Below are 17,038 nucleotides of genomic sequence, written 5' to 3'. Positions count from 1 at the left end.
GTCTTTCAGAAATGCAAACATGTTAAGTATTGTAGTTCGATTCTATCAACAGGCAAAGATGTTAATATGGTCTTGCCTTCTCCATTATTATTCCTCACTCCAGATGGGTATCTCTGACTAATTATAGGATGCTAAGTGATACTAATTATGCTCTTAACAGTATTTTTCCCCTTCAGGTTTTAATTTTGAGGTACTACTTAACCCTTTTCCGAATTTTGCATTAGAGTCAATATTCTCCCAGGATATTTTTTATGGCTTTTTTTTTCCCCCTGCTTTTTTTAGGGCCATACCTGCAGCATAAGGAGGTTCCCAGGCTAGGGGTCTAATCCGAGCTACAGCTAAGGGCCTAGGCCACAGCCACAGCCACAGCCACAGCCACTCCAGAACGGAGCTGCCTCTGCGACCTTCACCACAGCTCACAGCAATGCCGGCTTCTTATCTCATTGAGCAAGGCCAGGGATCAAACCTTCAACCTCATGGTTCTTAGTCGGATTCGTTTCTGCTGTGCCACAGTGGGAACCCTCCAGGATATTTTTTAGATTGAACACATTTTAAGGGGAAAACAAGTACATGTACCTCTTGGGAAAAAGTGGGTTTTAGAAAATTTTGAGGTAGCTAGTCTTAAACTTTTAGATAGTTGAATGATGGAGTAGTTTGGAAAAATGCTTTTCATGGAAGAAAGAATAAAGCAGGTTTTTCTTCACAAATTGCTTTTAAGTAACTTAGTCATAGCCTTTTTTTTTTTCTTCTTTTCCCTGTTCAAACTATGAGCTTATTATTAGTTTGTTTCCATAATCATTAGGGTTTAAAAATTGTGTTTGAACTGTTATTATAGTTTTATTATTACCATTTTATATTGATTGGATAGTATAAAGGACTGCATCTCTTCTTTAGATTTGCCATGTGAAAAAAATGTTATGTCTGTGAACTGGTTTATTTGCTAATATTCTAAAGGTAAATGATTTCCTGTGCATTCCTCTGATATATGGCTTTATATTACTTAAATAAAGGATTTGTTGAGGAACCAATGTTGAATATTTAATAAGTGAAATAGAATGCCTATTGTTTAACTTTGAAAAGAAAGTACTTATCTTAATTTTTAGACAAATATCCTGATCCTCTTATATTAAAAAATTTAATATTTTTTGCTTGTTTTAACTTCTGATTCAGGAAATTAAATATAGATTTTTAAATACTTGTCTTTAAACATGATCCTTGACTAGCAGAGTTGAAATATTCTAATATCTGAGTTATGTGGTCTAGTATTTGAGGTCAAGACATTTATGTTTCAGCTCTCTGAATTTGAGTTCATTTCTTAGTAGGGTCAATCCTACCAAGTAGCTGAAGTGGACATTTAAAGGAAGATTGGTGAAAATAATGGAAAGTGTTTTCGCATCAATCAACATTATTAATGGAGGAATAAGCTCATTGTAAGATAATCTTTGTTCTCTAACTTTTTTCCCTCCACTTATTGAGTGGTATTTGTCTAGTATCCTTCTTTTGTGATACCACTAGTGTCTGTGCACAAAAGGTAGTGCAATGTGATATATGATACTTCACTCTTTCTGAGCTGATATCTGACTTTAGAATGGTTTCTTACCAGTTTTAAGGTTACAATGTTAATTGGCTTGTATCCAAGGAAACCTGATTCTTAAATCTCAGAGTCTTCTCCTCCCATTAGTATTTTCTCCTTGATTTTTCTGCACTTGAAGGAAATGGAGATATTTCCTCCTGCATTTAAGATGTTTTAGGGGTTAACTGAAGTTTTTAAATCCCCTTTCATAGTATTCAGCTAGGTAGGACTAATGATGTCCTGTTGAAGCTACATTGATTTCATGGAAATCTGTAATCTCATGGGATAAGGTGGATGGTAAGTGCTTTTGGGATTGTGGTTTGGATTCCAGGGAGATAGACTGGGTTTATAAAAACTGGAAAACGTGGCGTTCCCGCTGCGATGCATTGGGTTAGATATCCTGCCTCTCTCTCTGGAGGTGCTGGTTCCATCCCTGGCCTGGCGCAGTGGGTTATGGATCCAGCCTTGCTCTGCTGTGCTGTAGGTCTCAGCTCCTACTTGGATTCAGTCCCTAGCCTGGGAACTTGGATATGCCATGGGTGTGGCTGAGGGAAAAAATAAAAAGGGAAATTCATTATTTTACTTTTCTTTTGTTTTCTTTGGTCATCTTACTCAAAAGCTTGTTTTATATGGCAGTTAATCAATTCGTTGTTATGGAGGAGCTAACCAACACATCGAGCAGAACAGAAATATTTTCACAACTTTGCCTTACTAGTAATTATAACCAATTTTGTTAATACCAGTCCTAAGGTATTAACGGTACCCGTTAATAACTTCTACAGCTTATGACGTATTTACAGAATTCCTTTTTATATCTATGCGTGTTTCAGTTTGAATGTTAATCATAGGTTAGTCATCAGAAAACAATACCACTTTGATCTTTAAAATCCTTTTTTTTTAACATCGATATTAATGTTCTTAGGTTTCAGATGTCTTCTGTCCAAAGTGACAACCCTTCTTTATATTCTTTGCACACTGAAGCTTCAACTGATGCAAGATGCATTTGTGCGTCTTTCCAAATACTGCTAACAAATGCTCTGACTTTATTGCACTACTGTACTTTACAGCTAGCAGTGCAATAGTATTGTCAAAGCATCTGAGAGCAGAATGTACACCAGAATTTTGATTCTTGCCTTACATCTTTCTTCAGTGTCTATGAGTAATTTACCACAATCTTTGTTGCTGAAAACGATATCATTTTATTACCAAAAGTGTATGTTTTTAGAAAGTAATAACTTGAAAAGAAGTTTTTAACTAATTAAGAATTCACTACTGTAATGCATTTTGAAACACACTGAGAGAATACATTTTATAAAGTTGTTATGGCTGGTATAAACAAGTAATACTTTGCAATTTGCTCCTTTCTGTTATAGATTTGGATAGATTCTGGCAGATCTTGGGTTTTATTTAATTGAGTTTGAAAATGAATTAGTAAGTGATGAAAGCAATCTGCTGTTTATTTCCTGTGGTAACCTGCCTCAAATCTTAATTAGTGTTAATTTTGTGATTATATAGTAAATGCTTGAATTTAAAAGTTAAGGATGTGTTTTTAGTTTATTTTTGTAATTGGGAGATACAATAAAATGTGAATGTATTACCTGTTTGTTTTTTGGCTATGCCCATGGCATATGGAAATTTCCAGGCCAGGGATCAAACTGGAGCCTTAGCAGCAACCTAAGCCACTGCAGTGACAGTGCCAGATTCTTAACCTGCTGCTTAACCAGGGAACACCTATCACTTGTCTTTTTGTAATCAGTTCGAGATATAATTTACATACAGTAAAATTCAACAATTCAAATTTTGTACAGTTTCATGTTTTGACACATTTGTGTCTGATAACTTAAAAAGTTCCCTTATGACCCTTTGTAGTAAACTTCCCAAACTCCCTCACAACCACTGATTTCTAGTTTTCCATTTTCTAGAATTTCATAAAAATGGAATCGTATACACAGTGCTTCCAGTCTTTTGTGTCTGACTTCTTGCACTTAGCATAATGCTTTTAAAATTCTCCTATGTTGGAGTTCCCATCGTGACTTAGTGGAAACTAATCTGACTAGTATCCATGAGGACACAGGTTTGATCCCTGGCCTCACTCAGTGGGTTAAGGATCTGGCATTGCTGTGAGCTGTAGCAGAGGTCAAAGATGCGGCTTGGATCTGGCATTGCTGTGGCTTTGTCACAGGCCGGCAGCTGTAGCTCTGATTTGACTCCTAGCATGGGAACTTCCATATGCTGTGGGTGCAGCCCTAAAAAGACAAAAAAAAAAAAAAAAAAAAAAAAAATTAAACTATGTTGTCGTAGGTATAAGTAAGTAGTTGGACCATTTTTATTGGTGAGTAGTAGTCCATTGTATAGAATATCAACAAATTGTTTATTCACCACATTGTGAGGTGTGGTGAATAACATTTCTGGAGTTAAGTAAATAAGTAAAGTTGTTATAAACATTGTAGTACAAGTCTTTATGTGGACTTTTTGTTTCTTTTGGGTAGTGTAATAAAAGTATGCTTGGCCATATAAAAAACTGCTAAAATCTTTTTCAAAGCTCTATGTTGGGGTTCTAGTTTTTCTAGATCCTCACCAACATTTGGTATTATTGTCACTCTCCTTCATTTTTGCTATCCTAATAGGTGTGTAGTGTATCTCATTATAGTTTCAATTTGCATTTCCTTAACAGCTAGTGATATTGAACATCTTTTCATGTGCTTATTCGAAAATTGGTATATCTTCTCTTTTTTTTTGTGTTTTTAGGGCCGCACCTGAGGCATGTGGAGGTTCCCAGGCTAGGGGTCTAATTGGAGCCGTAGCCACCATCCTACACCACAGCTCATGGCAATGCTGGATCCTTAACCCACTGATCAAGGCCAGGGATCAAACCCGCAATCTCATGGTTCCTAGTCGGATTTGTTAACCACTGAGCCATGATGAGAACTCCAAAAAATTGGTATATCTTCTTTAGTGAATATCTTTTGCCTATTTTCAAATTGAATCATTTGTCTTTTTATTGTTGCAACAGTCCTTTAATTTTATCTATTTCAGAGTGCTCTGGTTGCTTAGCATGTTAAGGCTCCTGCATTTTCACCACTGACTTGGGTAGCTGTTGTGATACACTTTCAGTCTGTGGCCAGGGAACTTCCACATACCACGGGTGTGGCAAAGAAAGAGCAAGAGAGAGAACATGAAACAAATGTGTGACTCTCATTTTTTTTTAAACAATTATCAATTTGCCTTCTCACTTTTTTTTTTTTTTTTTTGTCTTTTTAGGACCGCAGCCACAGCATATGGAAGTTCCCAGGCTAGGGGTTAAATAGGAGCTATGGCTGCCAGCCTACTACAGCCATAGCAACACCATATACAAGCCTCATCTGTAACCTACACCACATCTTGGGGAAAAGCCAGATCTGTTACCCACTGAGCAAAGCCAGGCATCAAACCTGCATCCTCATAGCCAGGGGTACTAGTTGGCTTTGTTACCACTGAGCCACGATGGGAACTCCTTACAATTTTTTGGTGAAGTCCAGTTTATACATTTTATTCTCCTATGGTTTATGCTTTCCATGTTCTATATCAAAAAAAAGATCTTTGCTTAATTCAAGGTCACAAATGTTTTCTTCCAGAAGAGTTATTATTTTAGTTTTTACATTTAGATTTCGGTCTGTTTTGAGCTAAATTTTGGTTAGTAGGCTTTGAAAGCATCTAGTGTAAGGCCTCACCCATTGCTCTTCTTTTTTTTTTTTTTTAAAGGGCCTCACCTGAGGCATATGGAGGTCCCCAGGTTAGGGGTCTAATCGGAGCTACAGCTGCCAGCCTACGCCACAGCCACAGCAACAGAGGATCTGAGCCTCATCTGTGACCTACACCACAGCTCAAGACAATGCCAGATCCTTAACCCAATGAGCAAGGCCAGGGATTAAACCTGCAACCTCATGTCTCCTAGTTGGATTCATTTCTGCTGTGCCACGACAGGAACTCCATTTTTAAAAATTTTTAAATTATTTTGCATTTCCAAAAATGTTTGTGTCAATTTCTACCAAAAAAAGTCCATTGGAATTTGATTGGGTTATGTTGAAAAAAACAGTTTGGGGAGAATCTCTATCTTTACAATATTGAGTCTTCTGATGCATGAACATTGTTTCCACTTAATAAGCCTTGTAAAATTTCTCTCAACAGTGTTTTGCCGTTTTCAGTTTATTAGGTCTTACTTAAAATTTTTTTATAACCTACTTAATATGGTTTCTGTTGGTGCTCTGTATCTTAAAAGTAGAGCAAGAACTGTTACAATATGTGTTCTAAATGCAGAAAAAAGTCAGCTATTTGTTAAGCAAATGTCCTGAAAAGATGGCTGGAAGGATAGATACCAGAGGGAAGAAAGATACCTGAGATGTTAGGAATGGATTCAAGGACATCTTTCGTGGGAATGAAGAACGTGCTTACTCATCATAAAACCGCTTTATTCCAGATTTTATATATACAGTCTCTTTCTGAGTTACCTCACCTGGCCTTAAGTGCGGCTGTTTTCCACCTCTTTGTCTTTTAATTTCTTACCATTCACTAGTGGGCTGTTAGTGCAGTGGATAGAATTTCCTGGATTTTTTTTTTTTTTGGCCACATGTGGAAGTTCCTGGGCCAGGGATCACACCTGCTCTGCAGTTGTAGCCTGTACCATAGCTGCAGAACACCAGATCCTTAACCTGATGCACTGCAGAGGAGCTTCCAAGAATTTTGTGTTTTTTAATAACAGAGGATATTACATGCGGAGAGACAAAGAGACAAAACTGCTTAATTTAAGTACCTCATTTCTTTTCTCTGAAGTTGTAAATTTATAATAATGTAACATTTCTTATGAGACTGACACTTACCCACTGTTCTAAGAGGGCTGCTGTAATATTTCCTTTAGGATATCACTGGAATGTCTATCCAGAGCTTGTACAACTATGAAGTTTTTTGGGTAGAAGATTATGTACTAATAAAGAAATGCATCGGTTGGTGAGGAGAGGGAATGTTTGTTCTGTCTTGAACTATGTTTTAGTGTGAGCACATCTTCAATTTTACTTTATTTTATTTTTCTTTTTAAGGCTACACTCATGGCATATGGAAGTTCGCAGGCTAGGTGTCAAATTGGAACTGCAGGTGCCAGACTACACCACAGCCACAGCAAGGTGGGATCCAAGCAAAGTCTGTGACCTACACCAGAGCTCACAGCATTGCCAGATCCTTAATCCCCTGAGTGAGGCCAGGGATCGAACCTACATCTTCATGGATACTAGTCGGGTTTGTTTCCAATGAGCCACAATGGAAACCCCACATCTTCATTTTTAGGAATAGGGTATAAAAAGCTATCTGTGGGTTCATTTAAAATCTGGGGGGGGGGGTAGAAGATAACTTTAAAAATGATTTCTCTCGTGTTTTTCTTCTTTTTATGGCTGCACCTGTGGCATATGGAAGTTCCCAGGCTAGGGGTTGAATCAGAGCTGCAGCTGAGACCTGTGCCATAGCCATGGCAACACCAGGTCTGAGCTGCATCTGTGACCTACGCCACATCCTGAGGCAAGCAGATCCTTAATCCAATGAGCAAAGCAAGGGATTGAACTCGCATCCTCAAGGAGACAACATTGGGTTCTTAATGCACTGATCCACAGTGGGAATTCAGGATTCCTCTCATTATAATAGCCTATTTATTATGAAGACTTTCAGAAGTCAAGATTAATAGAAGAAAATTATATCCTACTTTTCAGAACTAAATTTTGAGGAAAACAGATATCTTTAGTGACTTTAATCGCCTAGACTAGATTCAGGCTGACAGCACTACTGGCTTTACTAATTAGAAATCTTTCTTAGATATTTCTTTTATTTTTTTCTTTTTCTTTTTCTTTTTTTTCCTTTCCCTTCCTTCCTTCCTTCCTTCCTTCCTTCCTTCCTTCCTTCCTTCCTTCCTTCCTTTCTTTCTTTACTTTTTAGGGCCACACCCACAGCATATGGAAGTTCCCAGGCTAGGGGTCGAATTGAAGCCACAGCTGATGGCCTACACCACAGCCACAGCAACGAGGGATCTGAGCTGCGTCTTCAACCTGCGCCACATCTCACAGCAATGGTGGATCCTTAAACCACTGAGCGAGGCCGGGGATTGAACCCACGTCCTCATAGATCCTAGTTGAGTTCCTTAACTGTTGAGCCTTGAAAGGAGCTCCTTTTTTTCTTTTTTTTAAATTGGCCACACCTGCAGCACATAGAATGTCCTGGGGTAGATGCCACCTGCATCTTCACAGAGATAACGTCAGGTCCTTAACCCTCTGAGCCACAATGGGGACTCCTTTCCTAGATATTTCTGCTGAGAAATTTAATCTTCATTTTATTCCCTGAAGCTTAACTTCCAATTTTTTTTCATGAAGTCAAAAAAGCTTTAAAAGGGAAGGGAGAGTATCTACTGTTTGTGTACTCAGGCAATATGCTTAGCATTTGGGTCTCAAAAGCAATCACTTTTTTTTTGAATGACAGATTGTCTCTTGGAACTCACTGTACTTTCCAGTTTTCCTGCTCTATCTTTATGTGATCAGAGGTGCAGTTTCTTTTGTAATCTACTTTGCTACCTGTTGTTGATAGAAGCTACAATTCTCTTACAGGACATTAAAAATTTTTTTCATTAGCTAGTGGATCCTTGAGTTCTATCTTGTCAGAATAACATACACAGATACTTAGAATTGCCAAATATTAAGTGGGGATTAGTAGAACCTTGCCCTAATAATATCAGATATGCAGAGGTTGAAGTGATTTGAAATTAAATGATGAAACATCATTAATCTTATATGCTTTCTAGTATCTGTATAAGCAAGAATTATCAGACATATTCCTTCAAAGTATATTTTTTGTTTCAATTATGTGCATTCTTTTTTTGGGGAGGAATCTTTTTTTTTTTTTTGCTTTTTAGGGCCTCACCAGCGGCATATGGAGGTTCCTAGGCTAGGGGTTCAATTGGAGCTACAGCTGCCAGCCTACCCCACAGCCATGCCGGATCCAAGCCATGCCTGTGGCTACACCACAGCTCTCGGCAACGCCAGAGCCCTAATCCACTGAGGAAAGCCAGGGATCAAACAGGCAACCTCATGGTTCCTAGTCGGATTTGTTTGCTGCGATATGATGGGAACTCCTATGTGCATTATTTTAATTGTGTTCTGTAGCTTAGGAATGTAGCTGTTTTGTCATATTTGATGACATTCTAACTTTATACTCTGAAGACAGTTTATCATGAATATTTTATGTACAAATACAATATTATAACCCATTACACAATGTTATATATATAAAACGACATGGTATTTGAGAGTATGCTGTTTGCCAGGTACTATTAGAGATTAGTGATTTTTTTAAAAAATCAATTAAAAAAAGTATGGCTGAGGTGTAAAATGTGAAGCTTCAAGTGCAGAAAATGTTAATATCATTTTGTGAAGAATCATAGTAAGACACTAACATACTAATTGTAACTCCATACAATTAATTGGAATGAATTCTACAGGTTTTAGGAAACCCTATCTTTAAGTGAGGAGTAGCAGTACCCAGTGCAAGTATACTTTTTAAAAAAATGCTTCAAGTAGTTATTCTACATGTAATATGTATCCATTGTAATTTAATTAAAAGATATGCAAAATGAGAAAAAACCCTACAATTCCATGACTATTAGGACTGTTGTATATTTAATTTTTTTTTTTTTTTTTTTTTTTTTTTTTTTTTTTGTCTTTTTAGGACCACACCCACGGCATATGGAAGTTCCCAGGCTAGAAGTTGAATTGGAGCTGTAGCTGCTGGCCTACACCACAGCCATAGCAACTCAGAATTCGAGCTGAGTCTGTGACCTATATCACAGCTCACAAGAATGCTGGATCCTTGACCCACCGAATGAGGCGAGGAATCAAATCCACATCCTCATGCACACTATTCATTGCCACTTACCCATGACGGGAACACCTAGATTTTTTTTTTTTTTTTGGTAAGTATATCTTTAACTATTTTTTCTAAGCCAGGTTTATTCTATGTATTATGAAAGTCTGTTTCTATAGTCCATTATGTATCCATAGCACAGTTACCATAAATAGCCTAGGATCATGAAAATATATAAAAAAGTTAAATAAACTACATTAACTGATCAAATCAGTCTTTCATAGGCAGGTCTCATGTGTGCTACCCTCATAATTGTTCCATAAAACCCTGTAGATTAGGAAGTGATGAACCCGAAACTTCACTTTCTTCTGCTTTGATGTTATTTGCCTGAGATAACATGTCCAAAACCAGGTGTTGCTGCTTATTTGTTTCAGACAAGCATAGACATGTGTTTGTTTTATCTGGAAGAGATTGGATAATAGTCATCTCTAGCAGAAACACAAAAAAAAATTGTATGGAATTAGAGGTTGCCCTCAGTTTGTTAAGGGCTTGAAATATTTCTTCTTAATACAGGCTTTACAGGGTGGTTGGGTTCCCAGGCTGTTTGTTCTTCCAAATGAATGACTGTTCTTTAATGTTTCCTTTGTTCACTGAGCCTTAGGCTGTATATTAAAAACTAGGAATATGAAAGTGAAAAGACTAAAAAGATTTCAGCAAGAAACTTGAAATCAAGTGGGACATTACCATGCAAACAAATGATTATAAGACGAGAATGAAATAGTAAGCGGTAACTATGAACAAAATGAAATGAGAGTAGATAAAAGTGTTTGTAAATCTGGGAGTTTCTGTTGTGGCTGAGTGGTAATGGACCCAGCTAGTATCCATGAGGACAGGTTCCATCCCTGGCCTTGCTCTGTGGGTTAAGGATCTGGCCATGAGCTGAGTTGCCATGAGCTGTGGTATAGGTAGCAGGGAGGGCGCAGATCCCACATTGCTGTGGCTGTGGCATAGGCCGGCAGCTGCAGCTCCAATTCAACCCCCTAGCCTGGGAACTTACATATGCTGCAGGTGTGGGCCTAAAAAGGAAAAAAAAACAAAAAAACAAACAAAAAAAACTAGTGGTTAATGAACCTGACTAGTATCCATGAGGATGCAGTTTTGATCCCTGGCCTGGCTTGGTGGGTTAAGGATCTGGCATCGCTGTGGCTCCGGTGTAGGCCAGCAGCTACAGCTCTGATTCAACCCATACGCTGGCAAATTCCATATGTGTGGCCTAAAAAAGCCATGCCCCTCCCCCCAAAACAAAAAAAACCTAGTATGTCAGGATGTTATGTATTTATGAAATAATGTTTGTAGCATGCACTCTAAAACTCAAAAGTATTTCCTGAAGTCTTCTTTTTCCCATTTATATGGTATCTTAATTACAATTCCAGCGTGCTTCCACTGATGTCCAATTGACATAATGTAATTTGACTATCTTTGTTTCCCTTGGACTTTTTCCAACTAAGTTGTGTATTTACCACTAAGGATTGATATAAACCTTTTCCCTTTTATTTTATTACTGATTTAGAAGAAAACTGTGAATATAAGAATTTCTTCGGCTTTAAAAAAATGACTAGTTTCATTTTAATATTCTTTTTTTTTTTTTTTTTTTTTGTCTTTTTAGTGCTGCACCTGTGGCATATGGAAGTTACCAGGTTAGGGGTCTAATTTGGAGCTGTAGCTGCTGGCCTACACCATTGCCACAGCAATTCGGGATCCAGGCCACATCTGCGACCTACACTGTAGCTCCCAGCAATGCTGGATCCTTAACCCACTGATCGAGGCCAGGGATAGAACCCAGGTCCTCATGGATACCAGTCAGGTTTGTTACTGATGAGCCACGAGGGGAACTCCCTCATTTTAAATATTCTAATGTGCCTAAAAGTAAGATGTGTAGGTAAATTTAAACAGCAGCCTCACTGTTTACAAGGCTTCCAAGAAGCTAATTTATAACTGAGGATTGTGAATGAAGTTTATCAATATCATTTTGCTCTGTTTGTTAATCAGACATTAATGAGTTTTGGAGATTGTCATATTGGTCAGTGAGTTTTGTCCGTGAGTTTCCTACCGTGTAACTAAAAAGTTTCCTGTTTATCACCAGATCCTAGAACCCTATCGATATTGTCTCTGCTGTGTAAATAGCTCTGAGTAGTGCAATATTGCTTATAGGGTTTTGGTGTTTGGGAAGAACTATGGGCAAGTTGCAGATACTATGTAGCTGGAACTGAAGCAACAGTCATCTTTGGGAAGAATACAAACTGTAGAAGCTAGTTTTCCTCCCCCCCACCCCCCGTTTTATTTATTTTTTTCTGGCTGTGTCTGCAGCAAACAAAAATTCCCAGGCCAGGGATCGAACCCATGCCACAACAACTACCCAAGCCACAGCAGTGACAGTGTTCAAAGAAAGCTAGTTTTCAATATTAACATTCAGATCTGAAACTGAAATGTCAAATTTTGTCATATTAGAAAAAGGAAACACTTATCTTTTCTGAACTTCAACATCTTGGTAAATTAATCTTTGGCTTTTTTGTAGTATAATTAAATAATAGAATTTTAGTGTGGAAAGGGACTTAAGATTTCCAACTCTCTTGTTTACTAGGAGAGACTCAGAGAGATGGAAGATACTGGAGGCCACATAGCTAGTTAGTGATAGCAGCGCTAAAACTCCCACCCTGTATCTCAATCCTCTTATTTTCTTTTTTCTGTACCATACTATCAGGTTGTATTCAGAGGGAATTCTTTCATGGACTAACTGCAGAGGTATTAGATTTAAAGCTTACAAAAAATGTTCAAATTCAGTGTTAGGTAAAATTTCTATGTTTTCCCCCATCTATGGAATTCTTATTGGCTTTAAGGTCATGTATAACTATAGCCTAACTATATGAAAACAGAGTAATGAGAACAGAACTAGGGGGAAGTTGGAGCTCTCCTGTAACCCAGCGGGTTTAGGATCCAGCATTGTCACTGCAGCATCTTGAGCTGCTGTTGTGGCTGGTTTGATTTCTGGCCCAAGAACTTCCACATGCTGTGGGCACAGCCAACAAACAACAAATAAAATAACAACTAGAGGGAAGTCACTTGGACTGTTTCTTCATCTATAAAGTGAAAGGTTTAGATCAGAGGATCTTGATTGTTTTTCTGTTTGTCGACGATTGCATTGGCATCCTTTTTCCTTTTTTGTCCCCTGCTTATTCCATAGCCCAGTGACCTCACTAATAAGTAATTCTACCCCTGTGTATTATCACAAAATAGTCTGTTCATTTCTTCAAAGAGGATAACATACTATTCTCAAGCTGTTTTTCCTATCTTTTTTTTTTTTTTTTGTCTTTTGTCTTTTGTCTTTTGTCCTTTTTAGGGCCACACCCACAGCATATGGAGGTTCCCAGTCTAGGGGTCGAATTGGAGCTGTAGCTGTGGGCCTGCACCAGAGCCACAGCAACGCCAGATCCAAGCGGTGTCTGCGACCTACACAACAGCTCATGATAACGCCAGATCCTTAACCCACTGAGCGAGGCCAGGGATCGAACCTGAAACGTCGTGGTTCCTAGTGAGATTCGTTTCTGCTGCGCCACGACGGGAACTCCTGTTTTTCCTATCCTTTAAGAAAGTTTTAAAGTTGTGGTTAAATACACATAACAAAATTTACCCTTTTAACCATTTTAAATGTATGGAAGTATTAAGTACTTTCTCATCATTGTGCAGACATCAGCACATCTGTCTCCAGAAATTTATCTTTCAAACTGAAATGGCATACATTAGACAATAACTTCCTATTCCTTCCACCCCTTGTCTTTTAAAGTCTGTTTAAAATTCTTTTTGTGGGAGTTCCCATTGTGGCGCAGTGGAAACGAATCCAATTAGCATCCATAAGGATATGGGTTCGATCCCTAGCCTTGCTCAGTGGGTCAGGGATCCAGCATTGCTGTGGCTGTGGTGTAGGCTGGCAGCTGTAGCTCCAATTTGACCCCTAGCCTGGGAACTTCCATATGTTGAGGGTGTGGCCCTGAAAAGCAAAAAATAAAATTCTCTTCTAAATATTTTCCAAATAGGAGTGTGGGCATAATACTTAAAGGGGGGATGAAAATGAAAAAAATGCACAATTTGAAAGCATATAAATGTAGCTGTGGGGAGAAAGTGGTAAGTCCTGAATTTTATTTTTATTTATTTTTTTGCCTATACCCACAGCATACAGAAGTTCCCAGGCCAGGGATCGAAACCACCTATCAGCAGTGACCCCAGCTGCTACAGAGATAATGATGGATCCTTAACCTGTACTGCCATAGCATGAATTCCCTGAATTCTAGCATTTGCCAATTTTCCTGGTATATATATTTCTGTCCTAGCCAATTTCAAGCTACCAGCATGTTGTCATTGAAAATGGAGTTGGAAAGACATGCGATATAAGCACGTGATACATTTCTCCTATATAGGTATGATAGACCTCAAGAGCATAGATAAGAGTAAAATAATAGAAAGTTAAGGTTTTTGTGTATATACTTGTTTTTAACTATTTAATTGGAGTTCCTGTCGTGGCGCAGTGGTTAATGAATCTGACTAGGAACCATGAGGTTTCGGGTTCCATCCCTGGCTTTGCTCAGTGGGTTAAGGATCCGGCGTTGCCCTGAGCTGTGGTGTAGGTCGAAGAGGTGGCTTGGATCCCGAGTTGCTGTGGCTCTGGGGTAGGCCAGCGGCTACAGCTCCGATTAGACCCCGAGCCTGGGAACCTCCATATGCTGCAGGTGTGGCCCTAGAAAAGGCAAAAAAAAAAAAAAAAAAGTTAAAAAAAACCCAAAACAATTTATTTAATTGTAAATTTAATTAATTTTTAGCAATGCCCATGTTTAACAACTGGCTTGGAAAAATTCCTGAAAATGTAGCTGGCTCCACCGTACCATTGGTGGGAAACACTCGGTAGTCTTATTAAAATATAAATTAAAAGCTGGAACCACTTTTTTTGGGGTGTTGTTAGCACATTGTGGACTCCTGGGTATTTCATGAAGCAATAGCTGAAACCATTCTCTTGAGAAGACAGGTTTTTTTTTTTTTTCCTCTTTTGGCTGCCTTATGGCATGTGGAGTTCCCAGGGCAGGGATCAGATCCAAACCACAGTTGTGACCTTTACCACACTTGCAGCAGCGTTGGATTCTTCAACCCACTGTGCTGGGTCAAGAATCGAACCTGTCTCCAGGCTTCACAGATGCTGCCAATCCTGTTGAACCACAACGTGAACATTGTTAAATGGACTATTGGATTTTGTTCATTACATTTAAGGAGAATATCAAGTTCAAAAACATATAAGTTTAATGGAGTTCCTTCCCATTGTGGCTCAGTGGGTTAAGAACCCGACATAGTGTCCATGAGGATTTGGGTTCAATCCCTGGCCTCACTCAGTGGGTTAAGGATCCACTGTTGCCACAGGCTGTAGAGTAGGTCACAGATTTGGCTTGGATCTGGTGTTGACATGGCTGTGGCATTGGCCAGCAGCTGCAGTTCTAATTTGACCCCTAAGCCCTGGAACTTCCATATGCTGCAGCTGTGGCCCTATAAATAAGAATAAAAAATATATAAACTTAAGAATATCTGTTTCAGGAGTTCCCTGGTGGCACAGTGGGTTAAGGGTCTGGCATTGTCACTACTGTGGCAAAGGTTCAATCCCTGGCCCAGGAACTTCTGCAGGCTGTGGGTATGGCCAAAGGAAAAAAAAATCTGTTTCATAAACAAGTTAAGGACTGGAATAGAGACTATTTTAAGGTAATCCTTGAGCAAGAAAGCTCACAATCCTAAGAATTTTGTGCTTAAGTTGTAAAACTTACTTAAAATTATGCTTTTGAATGTTATGCAAGGCCTTGAATTATATATAAAGCTACCGGGAGTTCCTGTCTTGGCCCAGTGGTTAACAAACCCGATTAGTATCCATAAGGATGCAGGTTTGATCCCTGGCCTTGCTCAGTGGGTTAAGGATCTGGCGTTGCTACGAGCTGATGCAACTCAGATCCGAGTTGCCGTGGAACTTCCATGTGCCACGGGTGTGGCCCTAAAAAGCAAAATAAATAAATAAATACATAAATACATACATAGATACATAAATAGGGAGTTCCATTGTGATTCAGCAGGTTAGGAAGCTGACATAGCAACCATAAGGATGCAGGTTTGATTCCTGGCCTCATACAATAGATCAAGGATCTGGTGGTGTCGCAGCTGCAGTTCGGATTCAGTCCCTAGCTTGGGAACTTGCATATGCTATGGATGCAGCTATTAAAAAAAGCTTTTGTTGTTGTTGAAAATGTATTTAAAATGTTTTCCTAAAATGGAGGCATTTCATTTGTCTTAGACACTGGTTAGATTAGCTGCCTGATTAAATTTAATTAATAATTAGACCTCTTTAAACATACTAATAATGACTATAAAAGTACGTGTATATATTAATAAGTTCCTGTTGGCATGATTTCCCATATTAGAATATGCTCAGGGATTATCTTTTCCTTTATATAAAAAAAGTACACTAACCTATGTATCATGTGAATGGAGAGTATGGCAAGAGGGTAGGGAGAGGACAAATCAAACTAAGCAAAAACTTAAGCATTCAAGACCTGATTTGTTTTAACTATTGAAATGGGCTATAATTCTGCAGCTTTTTTTTTTTTTTGTCTTTTTAGGACCATACCCTTGGCACATGGAGGTTCCAAGGCTAGGGGTCCAATTGGAGCTACACCTGCCAGCCTACACCAGAGCCATAGCAACATCAGATCTGAGCCATGTCTTTGACCTACACCACAGCTCACAGCAATGCCAGATCCTTAACCCACTGAGCGAGGCCAGGGAGGCTAGGGATCAAACTGCAACCTCATGGTTCCTAGTCGGACTTGTTTCCACTGTGCCACAGCAGGGACTCCCAGGCTTCAAATTTTCAAGAACCAGTCTTCATCCATAGTTTAAGTTGATAGAAAGCGCCACCCTCCTCCCCAAAGCAGTCTCCTCAGTTGTGGGCTAAGAATGGGAGACCAACCCTGGGGAAGTCATATTTTGCCTTTCATCTTAAACTCAAAGGACCATGGTTGTTTTCCCTGATAAATTCAGGACAGTACATGCTTTAAGATCATGTAAAAGACGTAGAGGTCCCTCAAATTAAGAATAATTTATAGGAGTTCCCGTCGTGGCGCAGTGGTTAACGAATCCGACTAGGAACCATGAAGTTGCGGGTTCGATCCCTGCCCTTGCTTAGCGGATTAACGATCCGGCGTTGCTGTGATCTGTGGTGTAGGTTGCAGGCGTGGCTCAGATCCCACGTTGCTGTGGCCCTGGCGTAGGCTGGCGGCTACAGCTCCGATTAGACCCCTAGCCTGGGAACCTCCATATGCCGCGGGAGCGGCCCAAGAAATGGCAAAAAAAAAGAATGATTTATAGATTATATCCCATTCAGAGTTAAACCAATTTTAACTTTTCTGATTGATATCCTTTCAAACTTTTCTATGTTTTCTATACGTAAAAACATATTTTGCAGCCTGTGGCAGTTTTGCCCTTTATCTCCCTTAGGTGTTTCCTGCAAATAAAGGT

At 39.0% G+C, this 17,038-nt stretch overlaps 1 protein-coding gene across 4 annotated transcripts in view; it reads left to right on the top strand.

Annotated features, from left to right (window-relative positions):
* The window catches only part of SKA2 (spindle and kinetochore associated complex subunit 2), a 36,730-nt gene that overhangs the window by 2,005 nt on the left and 17,687 nt on the right, over positions 1 to 17,038 (top strand). For 2 of the 4 annotated variants that reach the window (XR_002337200.1, XR_002337201.1), the window contains exon 3: positions 1,320 to 1,430. The exons of the other annotated variants lie outside the window; for them this stretch is intronic. The gene's annotated coding sequence lies outside the window, so the exon portion shown is untranslated. The remainder of the gene's footprint in view (positions 1 to 1,319; positions 1,431 to 17,038) is intronic. 4 annotated transcript variants of the gene reach the window in all.

The sequence above is a fragment of the Sus scrofa genome, chromosome 12 (genome assembly GCF_000003025.6).
Source record: "Sus scrofa isolate TJ Tabasco breed Duroc chromosome 12, Sscrofa11.1, whole genome shotgun sequence".
NCBI classification, from domain to species: Eukaryota; Metazoa; Chordata; class Mammalia; order Artiodactyla; family Suidae; genus Sus; species Sus scrofa.
Note: the sequence above shows the minus strand (reverse complement) of the source record. Positions and strands in the feature narration are given on the sequence as shown.